The 993-nt window shown below is 37.4% G+C and overlaps 1 pseudogene; it reads left to right on the top strand.

Annotated features, from left to right (window-relative positions):
- The first annotated feature begins 200 nt into the window (after nt 1-200).
- LOC114212756 (cytochrome c oxidase subunit 7C, mitochondrial pseudogene) lies at nt 201-391 on the top strand (annotated as a pseudogene).
- Nucleotides 392-993: the final 602 nt, after the last annotated feature.

The following is a 993-nucleotide window of genomic DNA, read 5'->3' as shown; positions in this document are numbered from 1 at the left end:
AAATTTGTACACACAAATCTGTTGTTGAAAGCAAATCTATAATGCTGCTGCTGATAAATCAGACAACAAATCTAGTGCAAATAGATTTTATGTTGACCAACACACCGAGGAACAAGGTCGTGAAAAGAGAAGGACTTGGTGGTGCTGCCATTTCTACGGTCTTAGGGCTCTGCCCCTTTCACAGAACTTCCAACAGCGCCATGTTGGGACAGAGCATCTGAAGGTTCACAACCTCTGTGGTCCGTAGGAGCCACTATGAGGAGGGCCCAGGGAAGAATTTGCCATTTTCAGTGGAAAACGAGTGGCGATTACTACTATGGTGACTTTGTACTTTGGATCTGGATTTGCTGCACCTTTTTTCATAGTAAGACATCAACTGCTTAAGAAATAAGGATGTTTTCAATGGATCGTGGATCACCACATCAAACACTAATAATGTATTGTATGGTGACTAACATAACATAATAAAATTAAATTAAATTAAAAAAAAATAAGGATGGGCACCTGGGTGGCTCAGTCATTAAGCATCTGCCTTCAGCTCAAGTCATGATCTCAGGGTCCTGGGATCGAGTCCTGCAGGGAGCCTGCTTCTCCCTCTGCTGCTTCTCCTGCTTGTATGCTTTCTCTTTTTCTGTCTCTGACAAATAAATAAAATCTTAAAAAAAAGGATGTTTTAATCAATCCATCAAACAGATGTGAAAAGGAACATTTTAAGAGGTGCAGTCTCTTTGAAAAAATGGATCAAACTCTTGAATTCAACGTACTTAATATGTTTATAAATAAACTTATGGCATGAATCCTTAATGCCTCTTCTCTGAAACATGGAATGTAATAATTGTGCTTATTTTTTTATTTGGGAAGTATTCCAGGATTAGTTTGTTTGGTCTAATTAGTGTGTGATTTAGCCTGTTTCTTGTTTTTAGATTTTGAGGTTTTATTTAATTTTTGATTACTAGGTCAGGACCTTGTTGGTAATTTATGTTATTAAAAATG

Source organism: Eumetopias jubatus, unplaced genomic scaffold (genome assembly GCF_037043125.1).
Source record: "Eumetopias jubatus isolate StellerSeaLion01/CBP00866 unplaced genomic scaffold, mEumJub1_p1.0 scaffold_3, whole genome shotgun sequence".
Lineage (NCBI taxonomy): Eukaryota > Metazoa > Chordata > Mammalia > Carnivora > Otariidae > Eumetopias > Eumetopias jubatus.
This window is presented reverse-complemented; position numbering and strand designations above follow the sequence as displayed.